At 39.5% G+C, this 25,381-nt stretch overlaps 1 pseudogene; it reads left to right on the forward strand.

The window, feature by feature from the left end:
• The first annotated feature begins 85 nt into the window (after nucleotides 1-85).
• On the forward strand, nucleotides 86-6,540 carry LOC113058905 (high affinity cGMP-specific 3',5'-cyclic phosphodiesterase 9A-like; annotated as a pseudogene).
• Nucleotides 6,541-25,381: the final 18,841 nt, after the last annotated feature.

Raw genomic sequence — 25,381 nt, forward strand, 5'->3', positions numbered from 1 at the left:
TTTTTTTTTTTTTATCAGCCATTCAGCATATTTTGTGTGGAATTTGGAGTCAATACAGTGAGGTTGATTTTCTTGTCAAAACAAAATGCGAATCCTTCAAGAAGACTTTCAAGCTTCAGACAAAGAGAGTGAGTGACACATTAATGATGCTAAAAAGTGAAAAGATGAAAGGACCCTAATGGAGGAGTTTTCCATTTCATTTTCTTAACCAAATCTGGCCCAGACACACATCCACAAACTGAACAACCACAAAACCTTTTATTATCAGGATAATGTCTTCTCCTTAGATCCATTGGAATTTGACTGGACTCCTCTCTTTTGTCCCATGATTAGCAACAAGCATATGTATTTCTGATTTCTTTCTCACCTAGTTACATAAGCTTTTAAATGTATGATTTTGTGCAGGTCCATTGTTAAGCCACCTTTGGTTATGTTGAAAGTTAGACATGAACTTAATTGGCCAAATGGTTTGTAAAACAAGTTTTGATATCAAAACCATGCGCTTGTTTCAGCACTAAAACAGCTGCTCTGGGCGGCCCAGACTACTAATCTTTTTCAACAGAGAAGTGTAGTCAATGGCACATGAGACTCTAAGAATTAAGATATAGGAAGCTTTTCTGGCCCCTCGGGGATGAGATTAGAGAGGAAAGAGGCTCAGAACAGGTTTGCGCTTGTCTCTTCTGTCCACACTTTCATCCCTAGTTTATTTGGGCTGTTAATGATCCATCCACACACGCCAGCAATAATAATATTTGTGATTCAACGCTTTTGTGAGTTGTTGTACCAACCATTGTCCTTTACTCAGCTAACCAGAACATATGTTGCTCTAAATGGACAAAGGAACCTTTAGGGCATGTTACGTTCATAGAAATGTCATAGAATTCAACCACAATTTCTTTTAACATAACCTAAATTTTATAGCAATTGCCAAGTTTTTATGTAAATTGTGATTGTTTGCCATTAGTTTGCCTCAACCTTATAGTAGTTTTTCATTAGTGATAAAAAAGTTTTTTTTTTCTTCTCTAACGACCACCGAACCTCATCAAATTCAGGTGTTGAAGCTGCATATGACACAGTGGACCATCATTTTTTTAGACATAAATATAGGCTGCTAAATCAAGCGGGATGAATGAAAAGACTAAATTAAATGATTACAACAGCAACGACAGACATCAAGGGGGTTGGGAACTTTTTTTAATGGTGGAGAGAGACAATTATATTTAGGATCCTTCAATACACCCAGGTTTCCCTTGCTCCCTTTATCTATTTGGCTCCATTGAGCACTATTGGTCGGATGGGAACACTGCCTGCACTCAAGGAGAACAGGTAGCTGTTGACACTGCACAGGCAATAGTGCTATTTTCTGACTCAAACATTCGATATGCAATGCTAAGATTAGAACATTTCATTATGTTCAGATTAAGTTACATGGTCAGAGATCAACAAGGCCTGCAGTAAGGCTCTATCTTCAAGCAAGTTTACAAGAAAGTCTCAGGTGATGTCTTATTGTTTAGGAGCAATCAGAAAAAATTTAGTTATACACAGTGCATTATAAAGTATGCTCTGTGGGTTTGTTTGTCTTGTGAAAACCCTTGACTGGCTTTTAAAGAGATTATTCATCCAAAAAATGTCAGTTCTTTTCTCATTTACTCACCGTCATGTTTTCCAAACCTGGATGACTTTCTTTCTTTCTTTCTTAGATATTTTGAATAATTTTTAAAATGATTTTTTATACATTAAAAGTCAATGTTGCCATAAAACAACAATAGATGCCAAAACATTTTTTTTTAATTGCTTGACCCTTGTTTCGGCATTAGAGCTTGGTTAGCACAATTTAAAGGGTTATTTGTTTGGTTGACAGTACTAGACAAGGTTAAAAATAAAACAAAAGAGATGACACTGACACTGAAGTATTTAATGTTTGAGCTTATCTGACTTGTGATTGCAATCTTTGGTGTCTTTGACAATCTGAGTAAAGTGTGTGAGACATCTGTTTTAAAACTCTAGAGGAGATGGACTACTTAATTCTTCTTGGCAAGAAAAGAATCAGAAAAGCCAAAGTTTCCATTTCATCTCATTTCTGCTTAGAAACAATTTGGATCTTAATGGGATTTTTTTCCACAGGGATCAAAATCATTCATCACAGTTATTTTTCAGTGCTTTAAAATCCCCCAACATTTTCATTGACATTTCAAGATAGTACTTATTTGAAGTTATGTTATATTGAGTTGCATTAGTTATAGCGCATTAGCATGAGATTATTGTTTTTCGCATTGTAGTACAAGAATGACTACAAATACATACATAATACATCTAGCACACCCTTATTTGTCCTGCTCAGGTGCTTTTCAGTCGTCACTGCAGCCCATGTGATATCAAAGACCTGCTCTGTTCCTCCTCCAACATCCGCATGGATTGAAGATGAATCTTTATTGGTTCTGTACTTAAACCAGGCAAATGTTTTTTCCTTCACTCTACAGAGCGTTCAGGATCAATGAACTGAAAACAGAAGTGACCAACAGACTGCCTATGCTAGAGAAGAGAGTACAACTTATGTACTGTAATGACAATGTTTGACTGCTTTCATGTTGTTACCTGGTTTTATTGTTGCTCAGACTTCGAGAAGTACTGTACAAGACTCACACAAATCTAAACAGACTTTAAAACAACAAGAATCATTCACTTGCTGACTTTGGAAATGGTTACAGAGGAAAAACTGTGCATCATACACTAACCGAGTGAGGATCACATTATCATACTGTACTTTTAAGTCCTTCCGAACACAACAAACTGGCACAGAAAAATGCACAGCATTGCTAGGATATGCATGACAAATGAAAACAATATGTGTTCTAAAATCTACCCAAAATATCAAACATGTTTGATATCCTCCGACTGGATGGAATCATATTCTGAAGCTAAAATAAAAACATAGTCTGTGCCCATCATACACTATATTATTTTCTGTCATATCTGTCAACTTTGACTGCCTAACATCTGTAGACTGGCTCTAACTTTTGGCAAACAACTCATCCAGACTGTAAATCGGAGCAACAATCCAGGCAGAATTTGTGTAGTGTATTCTGGCCTTTATGGATTTAAACTAACCCAAGTATTTAACTTTGATATGTATAATTATGGCTTGTTGAGGAGAGGTGTGATATTGTTTTTCTAACAATATTCTCCTCAGGAGAAACCTGCACCCTAGAGACCCAAATATTATAAAGATATTATTATATTTTGGCTCACACCACTCTAGAACATCATAGTTGACAAAAGAACATTCAGTAAACCATAGCAACCACATAGCAACGTGACAACCACCTAGAACCTACCTCAGAGCAATGCAATGAAAAACACTTATAACAACTTAGCAAATACATAGCAACATGATAAAAACACCTAGACACACTATAGTATCTGCTGCATTGCACTACAGTAAAAACTACTCCAAACACCTTAGCAACTGCATAGTAAAAGAATAAACACCCAGAGCACCCTAGCAACAGCACAGACACATAATGAACACTATTTTTACTATGATCATTTTCTATGCAGTAAAGGGGTTACAAGTCATGGTGATCAAAATATGTACACGCAACGCAATTGTTGCGATCTATCTGTTTATCTATCTAGAGCGGCTCTTTTTCAAACAAGAAACACAAATGTATCTAAATGACTAATCAACCACTCTCCTTTTAGAGTGAATTGTCCATGCAAATACAATTTCTCAGATGATGGAAAGAAATTAACTCCTAGATGTGATGTCCCCAGCTACCCAAAGGTGCTTTAAAGTTTTATGATATGCTTTTAATTATGGGCCCTGCGGGAGAACATTTTGTCTCTATTTAGTATTAATCTCTCGTAATCTTGATTTCCTCAGTACATGTTTTCTCAGGAGACCATTGAAGCGCTGAAGAAACCAAGATTTGATGTTTGGCACTGGGAGCACAATGAAGTGAATCTGAATCAGTTGAATATACATTTAAAGACGAAATAATACACACATGTAAATTTGTTACTGTTTACTGTTTATCAGATGCGGATTTGCCTGGAGTACATGTGACTTAGGCCTTGTGAAGGAGTTTAACATTCCAATTACTTACATATAACATCCAATTACTGTCAAACGTTGGCTGGTAAGAAAATGAGTATAATTGTAAAAATGAAAGGGTGCAAGAAAGTTGGTTTCCTCTCAGCTTTCCAGGTTAAACAGCTCTGATGGTTCTTTTTATTTGTTCTCAGCTGGGCATTCAGGAAAATTACCACAGCAACCCGTTCCATAATTTCCGCCATTGTTTCTGCGTGAGTCAGATGATGTATGGCATGATCCACCTCTGCAACCTCCAGGTGAGAACTTTTACGTACGTAGCAATTAGCACAGCAATTACTGTGGAACAGCTAGAGTTGAAACCTGTGTGTTTGTGTGTGTGTGTGTGTGTGTGTGTGTGGCCTACAGGAAAAGCTCACCTTGACAGATCTAGACATTTTAATGACTGCTGCCGTGTGTCACGACTTAGACCTCCCTGGATACAACAACGCATAATTTCTCATAAAAACTTACAGGTGTATTAAGGTATTTGCCTCTTTTGACAACTTTACAGTCCTATATCTTTCTGTTTATCGTAGTAATGATTCCCATGACATATGATGAGATAATGTAGCGCTGTCTATGTGTGACGACTGGATGAAGGAGAAGCTGGAAACAAGTGCGAGTATAAACAAAGTTTTAATGAGAGATAACCAAACAAACTGGAACACAAACACCGCTGGGAAGCAGATACAGTCCAAGATGCTGTATCAACATGAGACAACGCTCTCACAAACACAAGACGTGAGACAAGCCATTATATAGAGAGGGTAATGAGTGACAGCTGCTGCTGATGACAATTAACGGAGACGCCCACAAACTAATCAGTGCAGATGCGTAACACACAGACTTCACCCACAAAGTGCAAAACCCAGAGATCACGGTTTACCAACCGTGACAATATGCAGGTACCAGATCAATGCTCGCACTGAGCTGTCAGTGTGCTACAACGACATCTCGCTCCTGGAGAATCACCACTGCGCTGTGGCCTTCCAGATACTCTCACTGCCAGAGTCTAATATATTTGCAAACGTGGACCCAGAGGCCTTTAAAACAGATCCAACTTAGCACAAAAAAATCAACTCCTATTTAAGCAGTCTAATGGGAAGTTCACACAGAATGTGTTTTTGTATTATAATTGTGATACACAGGGTATAGGAATGAAAAAAATATATAAAAAAAAAATACATAAAAAATCTGGTTCTCAAGGCTGTCACAATTTAAGATTTTTAGTATGTGATTACTGAGGCCAAAATAATTTGCGATAACCATATTATTGCGTATAACTATTATAAGAATTTCAAAAAAAATTATAATGCTAACAGTCAATGAAATTCATCTTTAACTATGAGTGTATGAAGGCAGAGAGAGAGAGTTTACCATAACTTTGCATAAGCATACAAAAACAACTTCCTGTTGATCTGTGCTTCCTGCAGACTAACGCCTCATCTCTTTTGCTGAATCCAAAGAACTCTCATATGGTAACTTTTTTAGATGTGAATAAAGAGTTTCATATTTCATATTCTTCAAAAAAAAAAAAACATTCTGTGTGACTGGCCCCAAAGTATTTTTATTTATTTTTTTGCAGAAAATTTTGTTCATTATATGATAATATATTGGCAGGCTATCGTAACACTGATTTCGGCCACAGACATGGCCCGGCATGGTGAGATTCTGGACTCATTCAAGCACAAAGTGGACAATTTTGACTTTACCTGTGAGGACTGGAGCATGTGACTTATGTATGTATCATACACCCTTTCTGCCAAAATCATGTCTTAAACTAGCTAAAACCAGCAAAAAGATGCCAGTATATGACAAGAATTGTAAATATTTGTAAACGGCGACGGCATAACAAGTAAAGATTTGTCGTGTTCTCATGTGTCAGCTGAAGATGGTTCTTATCAAATGCTGTGACATTTCCAATGAAGTTCGGCCTACAGAAGTGGCAGAGCCGTGGGTGGATTGTCTGCTGGAGAATATTTCATGCAGGTTTGCTGATTCTACATCTTGTGTTATAATTGCTCTACAGTGACAGGTGGGTTTGTTTATGCTGTCTTGTCTTTGTTAAGAGTGATAGAGAGAAATCTGAGGGGCTTCCTGTGGCACCCTTTATGGACAGAGACAAAGTCACCAAGCCCACAGCCCAGACTGGCTTCATTAAATTTGTCCTCATCCCCATGTTTGAAACTGTCATGAAGGTAGATGAAATAGTCAAATAGTGAAGTAATAGCTCACCCAAAAATGTCAATTCCGTCATCGTTACTCATTCTCATGATGTTTCAAACCATGTCATGATTTTCCTCTCAGCTCTTTCCTCAGATTGAAGAGATTAGGGTGCAGCCTCTAAGAGACTCACGGACCACTATGAGGAGCTAAAGCAAATTAATGATACCTTGACCGAGATGAACACTTCTCAGCTCATAGTCATAGCTTTCTGGAAGATATAATATAATATGTACACACAGAGCGTGTGTGTGTGTGTGTGTGTGTGTGTATCAATATCAATATATATCAATTTACTTAACTTTTCATCAAATAAATGCAGCCAGTGTATTATACATATATATATATATATATATATATATATATATATATATATATATATATATATATATATATATATATATATATACAAATTGATTATGCTGTGACCAAGGTAAACTCTTCTCAGTAATATTTTGATATTTTGAAAGATAATTTTCAAATAATATTTTTTTTTCTATTAAAATATAATATTCTAATTTATTTATGTGATGTCAAAGCTATATGTCAAAGCTTCAAAGAACATAGTTTATTTGAAATATAAGTCTTTTGTAACATTATACATGTCATTTATAATTGTGTCCTTGTGAGTGAAAAAAAGTTATTCAAAATACAAATTAATACAAATTAAAATTAATATCTTTAAAAATAGCCATATATCATTGAGCCTCATTATAGAGCCCCATCTTGCTAACATAAAGGTATGTTTTTTCTTCGATTAGGCACAGACGAAAAAAAAACAAAACAGAAAATATTTCATTAGGAGGGAAGAAGAAATAAGCACTGCTAATGATAATGTGTAAGTACTTGATACATTATACACTGAGAGCAGTGATTTGTTCTTTCAATATTCCAGGAAGCCATTCTTTTTACTGTTATGTGCTTTGTTTTCTTTTTCCTTTACTTGCATCTTAAAGTTATTTTCCTAAAATCTGTGCTTTTTATTGTGAAGCATTATTGGAAGAGTGATCATATGGCTAATGTGTTTTCATGTGTAATTTTAGAGTTCTGGTGCGAGGATCTGTGAGACCCTGGGCAGGTGTGGAAGGCGGCTGGTTTGATCCCACTGAATCTAAAGGGTCACCTGATTGACTCACAAAAATCACAAATAATTTCCTTTTGCCAAAAGACTGCTAGGCTGGTCTGATTAATTCTTTTTGTCATCAATCAGTTATAAAGCCTTTTTGGCTGATTTGGGCAAATATATTTATCACTGCGGTTTAATCTTGTTTGGATGCATGGGTTTTTATTCTTTTTTACAGTGTTCAATGGAAAATAAAATGTCTATTGTAATGAATTAATTAATTTCTAATATTTCTAATATTTCTAATATTTCCATTGCATCTACGTTTATGTAGTATTTAGTTATCTGAAAGTTTTGTGGTCCTAAAGCATGATTTTTTTTTTCTATGGAGCACAAAAGAAAAGTGTAAAAATAAAAAATAAAATCTTCTATTTGAGAAATCATGATATTCACAACTAACCATATTCAATATTTCTACCCTGTAGGTCCAAGTTCTCACCAGTCTTTTTTTTTTCTTTTTTTTTTTTTTTTTCTCTGTATCCTATTTGCTCTGATTTGCTTCTAATACTTCCTCAAAATAAGTGGGAGTTCTGCCTCCTGGCTGTTCTTTTCTCCTTTTATCAGCATGGTAATAAAAGCTCTGGCCAGGAGGTCACATGTGTTCACTATTATGACAAGGTTAGGCCTGTACGCATCATTTCATTCATATGTTTCACTGTCAGCGTTTGACATCTGCCTTTAGAGCAGCACATTTTGATGGATGGAGATCACGGCACATTTTTCCTTCGCTAAGGGCTGCGTAACTTGTTGAAACAAGACTGGGGTTCAGAGTTAGTCACTGCAAGCTATCAATTAAAGATTTTGAAAGATGAGTGGAAAGTGATTTACAAATAGACTTATTTTTAAGTCACATGACCCAAAATGTAGGTCTAAAGCACATGCACAAATTACAAAGCGCTGTTTGTCTGACATTATTCTTGGTGCACAAACTGTAACGTGTACATCTCAACCTATATTTTAGAGTCATGCTTTTTCCCTCCTGACTGGATATGTTTTCGCCTTTGGCTTGTCTTCATGATAAATGGCATAATTTTATATACATTTCTTCATCTCGTTTCCTCTATTAGATGATAAGCCTTAATTTAAGCTTTCAGTTACCCATCTGCTGGCATGTCTTGCTTTGTCTCCACTCGACTGTGACATATTGAGTTCACAGATTGTCAAAGCCTGTTTCATCACCCACTTCAGAGAAGCAAAACATTTATCTGAATGAAAATATAAGGCTCCTTCTAATTTCAAAGCATCCAGGCCCACCTTTGCTTTTAGCTATATGCAAGATGCGTTTACACTTTGATTGCATGGAAGAATCATCTTTTACATCTCTGAGATGTTCCAAAAAGTCCCAACGTTAATTTTATCCTTCCCATACTAATTAGGAATCAACAAAATGGGGTTTAAGAGTTGACCCATTAAGATGTGTGTTATTAACATTGTGTGTGCTGGCGCCTACAGGTTTTGTCGCCTGTGCTCCAATGCCTGTTCACAGGGTGGCAATCTTTCTCTAAAGAGCTCTTTTGTGCTCTCCACTCAGACCACCGAAAGAAGAGCAATTATATGACAAAAGAAAAATCCTCAAGAGTGGAAACTGAAAACTATTAAAACCTGGCTTTTGGTCATATAACAAACTTACTGTGTGCAGTATTGTATAACATTTAATTAATTTAATGTATTTTTGACCAATAAATGTAAAAGAAATTACTATCTTTTTATATTTTCAACATTGTTTAAATATTGTGTTTTGGAGATGTTACATGGAAATAAAATATATAATAAAATAATAAAATATAAAATATTCCAAATATAAAATTCTGCACTATTCCTATGCATGTACTGTTCACAAGTTTAGGTTTAGAATGATTTCTTAAACACTTAAAACTTACTTTTAAATTCAAAAGTGACAGTAAAGACATTTATAATGCTATTTAATTTACAATGTTCTTTTAAACTTTATATTCACCAAAGAATCCTGAAGAAAAATAAAAGTATCACTGTTTCCGCAATAATAAAACTGACACACTTTAAAAATGTTTTCTTGAGCACCAAATCGGCATTTTAGGATCATTTTAGTGACATGAGTAATGATGCTGTAAATTCAGCTTTGCCATCAGGAATAAATTATATTGTAAAATATATTCAAATAGAAAGCAGCTGATTAAAATTGTAACAATGTTTAATATTCCAGTGTTTTTTAAATACATGCAACCTTGGTGAGGATAATATACTTTTCTGTTAAAAACAGTAATCTGACCACACACTTTGAAATGAGAGTGTACAATATTTAAACTATTCTGGTAGTTTTTAAATATTAATGAGACTAAGTGTGGTTTCTGGTGCTCATTAGTTTTGGTTTTCACAAGCACTGTCCAGAGTGAGTGTCTCTGGAAAGCAGCACACATTATCTGTGTAAAGAACAGGTCTTTTGGTAATGTGACTCTGCTAAAATTCTCTCTCTGCCACTTTTCACCATTTATCTGTCTAGCGTCTTCAAGCAGTGCTTGTCAGTGAAAATGTGTTTTAGATAAGTTCCCTGGAACGTTTTTTCCAAAGCAGATTAAATCTGCTTTGTGTCAATGCGGTCGTTGTGGTTTAAACAGTGAAGGCAAATTAAAAGTGACTTGGATTCTCTTTAAAGGACTGTGCTGTTTTGCTTTCCTTTATTGTTATATGTTTCCAAATCCTTCTTGCTAATTGGGGAAGAAGAATCCCATGTGATGTTTTATGATTTTCAGTGTAACAACAACTGGGTCATATTTCAAAAAGCTTGACTGGGTGTTTACTGTGAAGTGACTTTCAAAGTTTATTTGTCAAATGTGCAACACAGAAGTACTTGGTAACAATGAAAATGTGTGAAGAAATTGTATAACAATAAAAATGAGCAAAAATAAAAAATAAATTTTCATTTGTAAATGAGAAGCAAAAATCATGTTAATGTTGTTTTATTAACTTTAAGTTTTTTGGCTTAACATTCCTCATCCAGCCTTTATTAAACTTCAAAGCTGCAGAACTCTGCCCTCGCACTGTATTTCCTCTCCAGATATTATCTTTGTATTTAACACATAGGTCTGGTCTGTGTCTCCTTTCTGTGTTTTCTTTACGGGTTAGTTAAGGGTTGAGTTAAGGGTCGATGTCTAGGCTGTCAGCAGCCTCTCCTTTAGGGGGACATCTAGATTTCAGTTCACCACAGACCCATGAATCCATTTTCTTTAGGAGAAGCAGAATGTTTCATTTCCTTTCTTCCCCAAACTATGGGTTGCCAAACTCTTTCACCATATTGAGACCCACCAATGAAATATAAGAAAAAAAAAAAAAAAAAAAAAAAAAAAAAAAAAAAAATATATATATATATATATATATATATATATATATATATATATATATATATAAAAATTATGATTTTTAGCTTCAGTCGTTGCAGTCTCTCAGTCATACAATGCAATGCAAATGGTAACAGAATATATGAGTGTAAAAAAAAAAACCTTCCACAGACAGAACCAATTTAAACCCTGCGGCTCGTGACAATACATCGTTGTGTAAAGACACAAAACAATCGGTCAGTGCAAGAAACCGAACAGTTTTAATATAGTTTTTTTTTTTCTTTTTTACCTCTGATCACACAGTGTCCGAACTGTTGGAACTCTTGTGAACGCGCTTCACAGCAGCACACGCGAGGCATTCATCTTCTTCTTGCTTGCTTGCTTTATGGCAGATCGCAGACTTATAAGTGCATTACTGCCACCTATCTCTCAAGTGGACCATTGACACTCTATCTACAATCTCAATTAGGAGTGTCAATGGTCCTTTTTGAGAGATAGGTGGCGGTAATGCACTTATAAGTCTGCGATCTGCCATAAAGCAAGCAAGAAGAAGATGAATGCCTTGTCATGGTCTTGTCATGATCCTGTCTCTATCTCTCTCTTCTTCTCCCTCTGTCTCCCCCTGCTGGTTTATCCCCTCCTGTCTCCCTCGCTCTTCGCTTCTGTGTCACAGCTGTCTTCACTTCTCATTAAGATAATTCCCCCTCCACCTGGTTCTCATCTTGCCTTGTTATTTGGGCTACTTCTACCCTCTCGTTCCCGTGTCTCATTGTCAGATTGTTACTTCCGTATGAAGCCGTTGCCTTTGGCGTATTTGTTAGCAGTTGGTCGTGTCCTGTCCTGTCCTGTCTAGTCGGGGTGAAGTTAGCTGTCTACTATCTCTATCTGTACATCTCTGTGCTCACCCTTTGCACCCCACAGAACCTTACCTGCTGTTCTACGCCGCGGCCGCCTCCGCTCTGCGAGCTCCGATCCCCGGCTCTCCCCTGAGCCCGGTGTAAGCCTCCGCCTCGCCAGCCTTCTGGACGTTCCGGCCACAGAGGTTTCCTGTGTTTATTAGATCCAGCCTTCGGGTCATCCTTGGTTTTCATCTTTGTACTCCTTAGTTGGATTTTCCTGTGGCTCTCCTTTGTTTGATTAAAGACTGTCATTTTGCCCTCGCATTTGAGTCCTCTCTCTTCAATACCCATCACAGAACAATCTGACCTCGATGGACTCAGCGAGTGGCAGTCCGTTCCAGACCGCCGTTGAGCACCAGGGCGTCCTCCTCGGGAAGCATGAGGAGGACATCTCCGCTACTCGACACGCCGTCGGTTCTTTGGCTGCCCAAATGTCCGAGCTGTCCAGCCAGGTCCACAACCTGCGTCTCCAGCCTTCCGCCTCTTATTCTCCTCCGGGTCAGACGGAGCCTCGGATAAACAATCCTCCGGTCTATTCGGGTGAGCCAACTCAGTGCCGCGCTTTCCTTACCCAGTGTGAGGTGGTTTTCTCGCTCCAGCCCGTTACATATGCTAAGGAGAGGGCCAGGGTGGCTTTCGTTCTCTCACTCCTCCACGGGCGGGCTCGCGAATGGGGAACGGCCAACTGGGAGACGGAGGCAGAGTGCACCTCAACCTTTGAGCGCTTCAAGGAGGAGATGATCCGGGTCTTCGACCGTTCCGCCTACGGAGAGGAGGCGTCCCGTCGGCTTTCCACACTCCGGCAGGGAAGACGATCCGTGCCGGATTTCTCCGTTGAGTTCCGGACCCTCGCTACCACCTGTGGGTGGAACCAACCCGCACTGACTGCTCGCTTCCTGGAGGGCTTGTCTCCAGAGGTGCGGGACGAGGTCCTCGTCCGTGAAATCCCCGCCCGGCTCGACGACCTTATCGACCTGGCCATCCGGGTGGAGAGACGGTTTGATCAGCGCCGTCGTGCTCATCGCCTAGAGGAGAGTCTCTTCTCGCCGCCTCGAGTCAGCCCCTCCCACTCAGAACCGGAACCCATGCAGCTGGGTGGCCTGCGTATTTCGCCTAAGGAGCGTCAGAGGAGGATCTCTAACCGCCTCTGCATGTACTGTGCTAGTGCCTCCCACTTTGTGTTCTCGTGTCCAGTAAAAGCCAACGCTCGCCAGTAGGAGGAGGGTTACTGGCGAGCGCTACCACTAAGACCATTCCTTCCACTTCCTGCACGATGCTTCCAGCGCACCTCCAGTGGGCGGGGTCGTCAGCCTCCTGTGCGGCCTTGATTGACTCTGGGGCCGAGGGAAACTTTTTGGATGAGAAGTGGGCGCTCCAACAAGGTATTCCGCTCACACCGCTAAGAGACTCCACCTCTTTATTTGCCCTTGATGGCAGCGCCCTACCTAGGGTACAGAAACAGACTATCCCATTAACTCTAACCATTTCTGGCAACCATAAAGAGACAGTTTCCTTTTTAATTTTTCAGTCTCCTTTTACCCCTTTAGTACTGGGGCACCCTTGGTTAGAACTTCACAATCCACACATTGACTGGGCTAGGGGGTCTGTTTTGTCTTGGAAGTTGTCGTGTCATGTTAAGTGTTTAGCCTCGGCTGTTCCCCCCGTGTCTTCTGTTTCTGTGTTGCAGGAGGAGACGGGAGATCTGACTGGGGTTCCGGAGGAGTATCACGATTTGCGAGGGGTTTTCAGCCGTTCTCGAGCCATGTCTCTTCCGCCCCACCGTCCGTATGACTGCGCTATTGATCTCCGCCCGGGGACCACGCCCCCTCGGGGTAGGCTCTATTCTCTTTCTGCTCCTGAACGGGAGGCTTTAGAGAATTATTTATCTGAGTCTCTCAGCGCCGGCACAATCGTTCCGTCCTCGTCGCCTGCCGGCGCCGGATTCTTTTTTGTTAAGAAGAAAGACGGTTCTTTACGCCCATGCATTGATTATCGGGGGCTGAACGACATCACGATTAAGAATCGTTACCCCTTGCCACTGATGTCCTCAGCCTTCGATATCCTGCAGGGGGCAAAAGTCTTTACCAAGCTCGACCTACGTAACGCCTACCATCTCGTACGCATTCGGGAGGGGGACGAGTGGAAGACCGCCTTTAACACGCCCCTCGGCCACTTCGAGTATAGGGTCCTCCCCTTCGGATTGGTTAACGCCCCCGCTGTCTTTCAGGCTCTGATCAATGACGTCCTTCGGGATATGCTCAATTTATTCGTTTTTGTCTATCTCGATGACATTTTGATTTTTTCGCCCTCTCTCCAGGTTCATGTGCAGCACGTTCGCCGCGTTCTCCAACGTTTGCTTGAGAATCGACTCTTTGTTAAGGCCGAGAAGTGCTCCTTTCATGCTTCGTCTATAACGTTTTTAGGCTCCGTTATCTCGGCAGAGGGGATCAAGATGGACCCTACCAAGGTCCAGGCCGTGCTCCATTGGCCCGTCCCTGAGTCTCGTGTCTCGCTACAGCGCTTTCTCGGTTTTGCTAATTTTTATCGCCGCTTTATACGCAACTTCAGTCAGGTGGCCGCGCCTCTCACTGCCCTCACTTCGGTTAAGTCTCGTTTCAGTTGGTCCGGTGCTGCGCAGGAGGCGTTTGACCGGCTAAAGACCCTTTTTACGTCCGCACCCATCCTCCGCACCCCAGATAGCTCAAGACAGTTTATCGTTGAGGTCGATGCCTCCGAGGTGGGGGTGGGAGCCGTTCTTTCCCAGCGGTCAGCGTCGGATAATAAGATACACCCTTGCGCGTACTTCTCCCACCGCCTTTCCCCCGCTGAACGTAATTATGATGTCGGGAATCGAGAGCTCCTCGCCATCCGCCTGGCATTGGGTGAGTGGCGGCAGTGGTTAGAGGGATCCTCTGTTCCTTTTATTGTTTTGACGGATCATCGCAATTTAGAATACATTCGCTCCGCCAAGAGATTGAACTCGCGTCAGGCTCGCTGGGCCCTTTTCTTTACGCGTTTTGATTTTGTCATTTCATACCGTCCGGGCTCTAAGAACGGTAAACCAGATGCGTTGTCTCGACTCTTCGATCCCTCGATCGGCCGCACCCCCCGAGAGGAAATTATCCCGTCCGGTCGGGTGGTGGGGGCTACGGTCTGGGGGATCGAGAGACAGGTTAAACGCGCTCTCTCTCACGTCGCTACTCCCCGTAACTGCCCTAGAGGCAGCCTTTTTGTCCCTATTCCCACGCGATTAGCGGTTCTTCAATGGGCTCATTCTTCTAGACTAGCGGTTCATCCCGGTGCTCGAGGCACTGTCGCATTTATCCGCCAGCGTTTCTGGTGGCCCTCTTTAGAACGTGATGCGCGCCGCTTTATCGCTGCCTGCTCTGTCTGTGCCCAAACCAAAGCAGGCAACTCTCCGCCTGCTGGTCTTCTCCGACCGCTTCCTGTTCCCTCTCGCCCGTGGTCCCATATAGCTCTCGACTTTATCACCGGTCTTCCGCCCTCAGCCGGCAAGACTGTCATCCTGACGGTAGTCGACCGCTTCTCAAAGTCGGCGCACTTCATTCCTCTTATCAAACTGCCCTCTGCGAAGGAAACGGCCCAGATTATGATTGATTATGTGTTTAAGTATCACGGGTTGCCCACCGACGTCGTGTCCGATAGGGGTCCGCAATTCGCCTCGCAGTTCTGGAAAGAATTTTGCCGTCTCATAGGGGCCACTGCTAGCCTTTCCTCGGGTTTTCACCCCCAGACTAACGGCCAGGCCGAGCGAGCCAATCAGATTGTTGCCCGCATGCTCCGCAGTCTAGCCTTTCGCAATCCCTCATCTTGGGTCGAACAGCTTTCCTGGGCTGAGTATGCTCATAATTCCCTCCCCTCCTCGGCCTCTGGTATCTCTCCCTTTCAATGTTGCCTCGGCTATCAACCGCCCTTATTTTCGTCCCAAGAGACCGATTCTCACTGCCCGTCCGTTCAGACCTTTATCAGTCGCTGTAAACGAACCTGGAGGAGGGTGAGATCCGCACTTTGTCGTTCTAAGAGACGCATGTGCGTGACAGCCAATAAATCGCGTGTCAAGAGTCCTCGCTATGCCGCGGGTCAGAGGGTTTGGCTTTCTACATCTAATTTACCCCTCCAGTCTGACTCCCGTAAACTGGCTCCCCGCTTCATCGGGCCGTTCCGCATTATCAAGATCGTTAACCCTGTCGCCGTCAAACTCCGGTTGCCGCATAATCTTCGTCGTGTTCACCCGGTGTTTCACGTCTCCTGTATTAAACCGACCTCTCGCTCCCCCCCTCCCACGTCCTTCTCTGCCGTTCGTATCGAAGACTCCCCGGTCTACACCGTCCGCAGGATCATAGATAGGCGGCGTCGGGGTCGTGGATACCAGTACTTAGTCGATTGGCAGGGGTATGGTCCTGAGGAGAGGAGTTGGGTCTCCCCTAAGGATATCCTGGACCCCTCGCTCATTGATGATTTCCTCCGGTCTCGCCAGCATTTCCCCGCTGGAGCGCCTGGAGGCGCTCTTTGAGGAGAGGGTACTGTCATGGTCTTGTCATGATCCTGTCTCTATCTCTCTCTTCTTCTCCCTCTGTCTCCCCCTGCTGGTTTATCCCCTCCTGTCTCCCTCGCTCTTCGCTTCTGTGTCACAGCTGTCTTCACTTCTCATTAAGATAATTCCCCCTCCACCTGGTTCTCATCTTGCCTTGTTATTTGGGCTACTTCTACCCTCTCGTTCCCGTGTCTCATTGTCAGATTGTTACTTCCGTATGAAGCCGTTGCCTTTGGCGTATTTGTTAGCAGTTGGTCGTGTCCTGTCCTGTCCTGTCTAGTCGGGGTGAAGTTAGCTGTCTACTATCTCTATCTGTACATCTCTGTGCTCACCCTTTGCACCCCACAGAACCTTACCTGCTGTTCTACGCCGCGGCCGCCTCCGCTCTGCGAGCTCCGATCCCCGGCTCTCCCCTGAGCCCGGTGTAAGCCTCCGCCTCGCCAGCCTTCTGGACGTTCCGGCCACAGAGGTTTCCTGTGTTTATTAGATCCAGCCTTCGGGTCATCCTTGGTTTTCATCTTTGTACTCCTTAGTTGGATTTTCCTGTGGCTCTCCTTTGTTTGATTAAAGACTGTCATTTTGCCCTCGCATTTGAGTCCTCTCTCTTCAATACCCATCACATGCCTCACGCACTTGCTGTAGATTCTTACCATTTGCCAAGCATTGTACGGCTGAGAGACTGCAACGATTGGAGCTAAAAATCTTAATTTTTGTTCTACTGAAGAAGCAAAGTCATCTACATCTTAGATGCCCTGGGGGTAAGCAGATACACATCTAATGTAAATTTTTTGGGGTGAACTATCCCTTTAAAATGCACAATTGTCCAGTTCCTCTCAAACAATGCAAAGGCAAACCAAGAATGCTTTTCCTGTGAGGTTTGCACAGCTTCAGGGGCATTCCTTACATAAAGTCAAACCGCAATCTCCTCGACAGACAGCTTTTACAGGACACCTCACACTTTCCAGACAGTGAACACCTGCAGTGCTCATCAGGTCATTTGCAGCCTAAATAGTTAAAGCGTAAAGAATACTACAAAAATCAACTTTTTGTGAGCCAGAGTCCGGATATCTGGGACATCTCACAAGATTTATCAACACCCCGACAGTTAAGTCCAGACAATGCGGGGATAAATATTTTCTTTTTTAAAAAAAAGAGGAAAAACAACATGCCTCAGAGGAGATGGAACAGACAAGTTTCCTAGGAAAGTCTGGAAGCTTCCTCTCAGGATGGACCCACAAAACCTCAATCTGCATGAGATCATACTGCTCATAACATCACAAAATACACACTGTGTCCATAATTTATGCCTGGAGAATCTTGCACAGCGGCCAAACAAGCCTCAACCACGATTTAGTAGAGACAAGTTTATATTTTGGCAATAATGTCCTTGGAGCATTGCCTTATCTCAGCCATTTGACTGCTACATTCTTTTCACCCCTATCAACCTTTGCTGTGCTGTATTTTGAACATGTTACCATTTGAAGTGACTTCAGAAGACTATTCATCAGTATATTCAAAACAACTGGGTTGAGCTGATTTGAAATGTATTTGAAATCTCAGTATCATCAAAAAAAAAAAAAACAATTACATATGATTCTACAGCACTGCCTTTGCTCCGACTTCTCTTTATTATTTTCCTGTACATTTATATTTCTTCATGCTGTGATGAATTATTGCCCATGTCCCATAAGAGTTTATAACTTTTTATTTACAAGGTTCTTAATGTTTTATATGTCTGCAACCACTGACACTTTAAATAGTGGCTCTTCAAATGCACCAGAAAAACATTACATAATTAACCACATGCAGTATACTTCAGTTGAAATGGTCTTTCTTGTTTTTATTTAAATCTGAAAATAGGTTTTCCAAAAAATTTTTTTAACTTCCTCTGACATACAGTAGTAGACAGATTTATTTAAGCTTTAACCTATAGTTAACAAATTGAAATAAATTCACATAAATAAAAATAAAAAAAGTTATTAGTATTATAATAATAACTAATACTTATTTTAATAGTTATATAATATATAATATAATATATATATATATATATATATATATATATATATATATATATATATATATATATATATATATAATTTTATATCCTATATAAATATGAAATATTAATAAATATTATAAATAATAAATATTATTTAACATTTCAAAATAAATATTATTTAACATTTCAAATAAAGTTTTTTTTTTTAAATTTATTTTAAAATGTAATTTTAAACACATGATATGTAAAAATTGATAGCCTGAATGCACTGTAAGTCGCTTTGGATAAAAGCGTCTGCTAAATGCATAAAATTTAATTTAATTTAATTTAATTTAATTTAATTTAATTTAATTTAATTTAATTTAATTTAATTTAATTTAATTTATTCCTGTGAAGCTGACTTTTCAGCAGCCATACTCCAGTTTCCAGTGTCACAAAATCCTTCAGAAATTATTCTAATATGCTGATGTGTTGCTCAAGAAACATTAAATTATATAATTACAATATATAATGTAATTAAATGATTAAAACAATTATTCATTTCATAAAGAGTGTTTATTATATTCAGTTCTATTAAAAATAGGAAAGGCAAGATGATTCCTGAATGGTAAGTATGCTGTATTCAAATTTGAAAGTGCCTTGGGATCCCAAACAGAACTTTAAACAGGTAAAAGTTTTTTTTTTTAGATGCCTGCAAGAGATCGGGCCAGATGTGTTTACATCTCCCAGTTCTGCATTTATCTCCAGCAGGCATCTTGATTGCAGTTTGGCAGTAGATCAACAGCTGTATATGTCAGCTGTGCCTACAGAAAGAACATAGGATTGCAATTATCCATGCCTCCTCCGAACATTAGTGCTGATATTAAACCTAACAGACTTTATCAACGTGCTGAAGAAGTCCCCAGATACATTAATCCGAACACACACCGAAAAGCTTTTATTCAACCTGAAATGATCACCTATAGGCTTCAGTTTGTTCCTTTTTGTCTGGTAATTAAAAATAAGTGCGGAAACAAAGAGTGTTGCAGGGTATAATCACATATGGAAAGAATGATTCGGGTTTGTGAAAAATGATTTTCCAAAGAAGGAATTGCCAGGATTGTTGTTACAACACAAAGTGGAAATGCTATATTTTTCCAGGCAATTAAAACAGTGCATCTTCTCTTGAAACAATGCACAGAGTTCACATGTCTCCAGGAGATTCAACAGCACCTGATCATGGCCCATAAGCTCGTAGAACCCAAACCGCAGCACTGGAATAATTTTCCAAGGAATACATGGTAAATTGATGTGTGCAGTAATGACTTTACATGCCTCAGATGACTATTCACTCAAACTCAGCAGGGAACTCTTATTTATAACCAGAGAGTCATAGATAGATATAATCATTTACAGACCGATGTGATTGAGCGCCATGAAGCCAGATGTGTGCACACAGTTCTGTAATTACAAAAAGACAAAGTCTCACTCATGGTATTGTAAAGACAGGCTTGGAGTTGAGCTCCAGCTGTTTCATTATGCCTTTTAAATGTGGATATTCTTTCATCTGTCATTTGAGACATAGCTACTTCTTGACTTGAGGTTCCTAATGCTTTCCTAGGATGAGCCCAAACATGTTTGTTTGTTTTGTCATCTAAAGACCCTCTCTTCGCTTCTCACACTTTGGGAATTTCCACAGAGAAGTACATGTGGAAAGACATTTTCCACTATGCAGGAGAGGAGTTCAATAATCACACTAGCTGCCGCTTTGGAACGTAACAGGTTTTGCTGGAACAGTCCCATCTGGAAGCCACTCGTTCGGGTAATGAGACAAATGAGAGCTGGGGGAGGGGTCCGTCACGTAGGTGAACCTTTGGGATGTCCAAACACACTAATAAATTCACCACTATTTGTTTACCACAATAGAGTAAATTTATGGGTGACTTGCAGTTTCTTGCAGAGTTTAATTAAATGTGTTTCTTTCCAGCTGTTATAACAATTTAAAAAAAAAAAAAAATAGAAATAAGAAATAAAAAGAAATAATTTAACATAAGTAATAATGAAAAATATTTTACTTTAAATTTATTTATAAAAACTTTTATTTAGTATTTATATCATATATAAATCTTAACACAATACAGATTATTTCAATACTTTCAATACACTACCATTAAAAAATGTGGGGTCAATATGATTTTTAAATATGGTTAAATATGTTTGTTTTTTTTTTGTTTGTTTTTTTAAGAACTGTGATACATCTTTACAGGATGCTTTGATGAATAGAAAGTTCAAAAGACCAACATTTATATGAAATAGAAACATTTTGTAGCATTTTCAGTGAATTTAACATCAAACAATAATACGTCATAAAATGGTTTAATATTATACATAGATAGATAGATAGATAGATAGATAGATAGATAGATAGATAGATAGATAGATAGATAGATAGATAGATAGATAGATAGATAGATGGATAGTATTTATTTTATCATATTTTTTTAAAATATGAAAAACTGAGATTTTAGCCTTGCTATTACTAATCCTCAGTGCTCCTGCGCTTTTAAATCCAGTAAAAGGCCACTGGATACAGTTTCATCTATGTTTTGAGGGCTTAACACAGTTGTCACGGTTTGCTGAAAAAGGGAATGTGCATGTGCATGTGCTCTGCAGATGTTGGACTCTTAGTGGAGATGAAAGTGGAGTGTCATTGGACATTCTGTGCCTACTCAGACCTCCCTGAGGTGTTTACTCACACACCCACATGAGAAATTCAATCCTCGTTATAGTATGATGAAACAATGAGAGCGGGTCTGCAAACACTGCTAATGGTCTGGATTGAGTCCTGTTCTCCGTTTGTGCTTTTACTCCAGGGGGTGAAGTGCTCTCACAGAAGCACACATGTAAGGGGATATCCTTCCATGCACCATCCACAGACCAAAGCTGTTCAGACAGATATTTCCACCATGGGGAAGTGACTCAAACTCAAATCCAAAAGGACGTTTTATATAAAACCCACTTTATGTTGCTCTGCAATAATGATCATGCTCCAGATCTCATTTAGATCTCATCCACATTGCATGCTGCTTTTGGAATGAGCCGTCATACCATTTCTATCTTTTTTTTTTCTGCCAAGATCTGTGTACCGGGTTCTTGAATCAATTGATTCAATTATGTCACATATAATCCCATGAAACCTTATTCAAGGAACATGATAACAGGGGGACAGGGGACATCTTTTTTTCTGTAAAAGATTTACTGATACTTTAAACAGGAATAGGATGTGTTTTTAAGAGCTGAAGAGTTGTATTTGTTCCATGTGCAGCTCTTATCACTAAATGTTGGTACTTTTGTTATAAATCTTACCTATACATATATATATATATATATATATATATATATATACACACACACACACACACAAGATAAGATTAAATAACTAAAACAATTACCTTTAAAATCATAAATGTGAATATAAAAATATTTAAATTAATAAAAGGTTGGTCGATAACAAAAGCATTGGCAGCCAGGTAGAAAACCTACTAGTGTGAATGTGCAAGCCTAAGAAGTTGTTACTGTTGAAACTTTTAAAGTAATTTGATTAAAGCTTATAACACTGATTGCTCTCAGTATGGAGCTTGTTAACCTTAAATCGCCCCCTGAATCGGTGAAAAAAATCTTCTTTGTGGTGTAACTCCTCTTTGCGACAGGTTATTTAAATAACATTATTTCAACAGAGAAATTCTGCATTAAAAATCTTTAGACTCAAGCACTCTCAGAACATTTTCTTATGTAAGACAAACATTTCTTTGTTATTGCACTGAAGGAAGAGGAAATAGGGAGCAGAATGCCGTATTATTATTTTTTTTTGCTAAGTTATTATGTCATTGCAACACCTTAAGGGGAGTGTTTAGAGGAATTCAGATTAAATGAATGCACATGCAGACTCTTCAGTCTTTACAGGCTCATTAGACAAAGTGTATCCTCTCAGAGACAGTCCGCGTGAAAACATACAAGTTGCCTTTATGTGATGGTTTACCTGTTTGTCCCTTGATTATAGCAGCCGTGCCTATAGGCCCTTATTACATACATGTGCATATGTGCTGGTGCGGATTAATGCACAGGTTTGCATAGGCTGCAGCCTAGGGCCCCACGTGTGCAGGGGGCCAAGGATTTGCCAGACATTAGTATTTTTTTTACTTAAGCGCGAACCAGGCACGGCATGGCGCATCATTCCAGTTTCCAGTTTGGATGGGCTAGTCAAATTGGGAACGTTAAATTAAAAACGTTATCCAATCACTGTTTAACCTAATAAAAATTACTGACTAATATACTGTTAAATTATCTGTGAGTATACATAATATAAATTTTAATAGCTTGATGCTCTTTAAATATTTTGTTGCATTGTAAAAAAGTTTAGGTGCATAGGACGAACCAATCCGTGATCGCTCTCCATGGTTCTGACCAAAGAAGAGCGCTTTGGAATCTCCATTACGCATCATACCTGGGCTGCGTTTCCTGATAATGCTGTCTCTTAGCGTGCTACGAAGACTCTTAAGGTATAACTTAACTAAAGGTATCCTACCACTAGAGGTATACCATTGCTAGGCGTCTTCAGGGCTATCATCCACCGGTGAGGCAGAGGCGCTGGCGCCTTCCTAGCAACGTCACTGGTCACGGTAGCACCCTGGGGTGGCAGAGACGAATATGTGCTAGGTGATGTGGATCTATCTCTCTTCATCTCCTGGTTGCAGCGATGACTCCGAGATTGTACGTGCTTGTTTAAGGTACCTAAACAACATCGGTTGCAACAGGGCTGAGGGCTGGGTTGGAAAATATGTGACGTCATTATGTTTTTAATTTAATCAATGTTGATTATGAAAGTGAGCATGCAGCATGAGAAATATATGATACATCATGAGATGCGCAATATGTCTGGAGACATGGGTAAAACATTTTGACCACTTCATTGAGTTTTGTTTTGTAGTCTCTTTTTTTTTTTTTTAAGATTTTCATTTTGTAGAAATTGTATCTTAATTATGATCAATGTTTTATCAATCAAATGCCTGTATTTAATAAATAAGAAGCAAATATATAGCAGACAATGTAACAAGGGTCGCCGACATGATCACTTGCATTGCACGTGAACTGGAGGGTGCCGAAACTCAGCTTGTGCCTCACAGATTTGAGAAATATGGGCTATCTATTATAGAATGCTTGATGTCTACTTTTTAAATGAAAATATTCAAAACCAAAATAAATAGGCTACTCTATGAATATGTATTCCATATGAAATGTGCATTTCTCTCTGGCGTTCATGGCGAGTCTGCACCGTCAACTTCGTCTTTGCAGCGACACAGAAAACACCAGTTTATTAATAAATAATTAAACGTCTCCTTGCTATTTTAGACACGTTCAAATTAGATTTTTCCGGCCTCATTAAGGACTTCTCTGCCAGAAAATCAAGAAAGAAAAAATTGAGAGAGACAACGGCATGCGATGAGAGATAGAGAGAACAGCAAGTGATGAGAGAGAGACAACAGAAGGTGAAGAGAGTTGAAATGTGAAGATATTGTGTTGCTTTGATTTTTATAGTTATATTTCTTTTTGGGGCTGTGGTGGCAGATAATAATATGTGTGGTGGTAATTGTCTTACTGTTGTGGTCCACCACTTGAATGAATGTAAAGAAAACACTGTAGTGTTGGCTGTCTCAATGTGTGTGTATGGCATTTCACCGTGGTTGCATATGGACATATATGGCACTAATTCTTTTTTTTTTTTTTTTGGGCTCACACAAAGAGCAGCCTAAGGGCCCCTGACCACCTTAATCCGCCCCTGCATATGTGAGCTCTAAATCTTGGAATAGGATCGAAAGCACAAAGTAGGGAATGATGATCCCAAGATGGCACAGATGACGATTACAATGAAACAAAAACCGTGGCTAGACTCGTCGGTGCATGTCCTACTCGTTGTATTTCTGTCATTGCTCTGAGTATTGAGACAACAAACCACACACTCACGATCAAAAACACCAAATGACAACAGCATGGGTTAAAGATAGGAGACAGTTTTGGGGAACTACTTTGAAACTACAGTTTTTGAAGTTATAAGCTACTTATAATGTAAAGCAGAGTGACGCTAACCTTGAAAAAGTGAGAATAGTTTAGAAAATGAATGCTTTATGAATCTCTCCATCAGAGTGTTATTTATATAGCCTTTGACTTCCAGTATTTTTTTCCCCATACTATGGAAGTCAAAGGCCACCAGCGATTGTTCGTTAACCAACATTCTTTAAAATAGCTTATTTTGAATTAAAAATAAGAAACAAACTCATAAAGGTTTGAAACAACTTGAAGGTGAGTAAATGATGACAGAATTTTCATTTCTGTATGTACAAACTCTTTAATAGTGTTGCTTGTTTTACGCCCCAGTGCTGAATGGGAAGTTTCAACCATGTTTGACTTGTAGAATAGTTTCAACAAGAATATTCAATATTTAAAATCTACTTACAATAAAAGAAGCATTTTTTCCAACCCTGACCATAAAACTCATCTGTAGTTTATAAATTGGTGATGTTTACTTTTGGCCACGTCAATATTTCAGATATACATCAAAGGATATGTATCAGCATTAATATAATCATTTATTGATTTCCACATCATACCATATGTGTAAGCACATTATGTAAGTCACAATTAAGGTGATGAATCATACTAAAAGAAACTCCTACCAATTTGAATAGTATACAACATCAGAAGTTGAAAAGGACACATTTTAATGCTTTTTTTCCATATCATTATTCCATGCATAGTGGTACCAATGTACCCAGTGAACAGGAAGTGCCAAATCTCTGTCCAACATAGACAAATAACTCAGCACTTTAGTAGCTTTTAGTAGTTTAAAAGGTCATAAAAGGCTGGAAACAATGGCCTGTTCCAGTATTGTGGTGTGTTTGTGTGTGTGTGTATCCATGGATCTGATAGCTATATTACTGAATCCTTGTTAATGATTTACATAAGTTATAAACTATAGCCTTACCAGGATGCCAAATGGTACTTTGTACTACAAAACTTGGAAAGACAGTAGACGCATTATTTCCAGAGAAACATTTATGCAAAGCAAGAAAACATTGTCTACCTGTCAAAGATGTCATGATAATTTGAACACATTTACATTCCCACTAAATACATTT

Source organism: Carassius auratus, chromosome 40 (genome assembly GCF_003368295.1).
Source record: "Carassius auratus strain Wakin chromosome 40, ASM336829v1, whole genome shotgun sequence".
Classification (NCBI taxonomy): domain Eukaryota; kingdom Metazoa; phylum Chordata; class Actinopteri; order Cypriniformes; family Cyprinidae; genus Carassius; species Carassius auratus.